Consider the following 592-nt stretch of genomic DNA (forward strand, 5'->3'; position numbering starts at 1 on the left):
GGGGAGGGGGGAACCCGCGGGGCGGGGGCGGCGACTGCGCCTGGCGCCGGGGCTCTGGCCGCCTGACAAAACCATCCCGGCAGCCAGGCAGCGGCGAGTCCCGGCCGCTCCATCCGGGGCTTCGCGAGAGGGGGAGGGGACGGAAGCCGAGAGGGCGGGCGCAAGGGGAGGGGGCGCTCCGCGTTCCGGTCCCAGTCGCCGGTCCCTGCTGCCCGCCGCGGCCAAGGGCGTCCGGAGCGGGCGGCGGCCGGCGAGCGGTCCCGCGCCGGAGCCCCTCCAGCCGGGCCCGTCAGGTGCGTACTCCGCCGTCGCCTCCCGCTGTGGTCGTCGTCGCCGCCTCGGCGGCCAGGCCGCGAGCTGCGGAAGTGGGTTTGGGGGAGGGGAGGGCGCAGGGAGGGGGAGGGGAGGGATCCGGTCGGACCGGAGCAGGCCCGGCCTCTCTGGCGCGTCTCCCAGCTGCAGCGGCTCCTACAGCTGCTGCCGCTACTGCTCCGGCTCCGCCTCCCGCTCGCGGGCGGGGGCGCGCACGCGCGCTTCCGGCCTCGGGTCTCGCGCTGTCTGCGGCTCTCGCGCGCGCTGCTCCCCTCCCCCT

General features: G+C 78.7%; 1 protein-coding gene across 2 annotated transcripts in view; it reads left to right on the top strand.

The window, feature by feature from the left end:
* Positions 1-592, top strand: part of Zbtb2 (zinc finger and BTB domain containing 2) — a 21,461-nt gene that overhangs the window by 376 nt on the left and 20,493 nt on the right. The window contains exon 1 of one of the 2 annotated variants that reach the window (XM_026787446.1): positions 238-293. The exons of the other annotated variant lie outside the window; for it this stretch is intronic. The gene's annotated coding sequence lies outside the window, so the exon portion shown is untranslated. Of the gene's footprint in view, positions 1-237; positions 294-592 lie in introns of those variants that run through there. 2 annotated transcript variants of the gene reach the window in all.

Source organism: Microtus ochrogaster, linkage group LG9 (assembly GCF_000317375.1).
Source record: "Microtus ochrogaster isolate Prairie Vole_2 linkage group LG9, MicOch1.0, whole genome shotgun sequence".
Classification (NCBI taxonomy): domain Eukaryota; kingdom Metazoa; phylum Chordata; class Mammalia; order Rodentia; family Cricetidae; genus Microtus; species Microtus ochrogaster.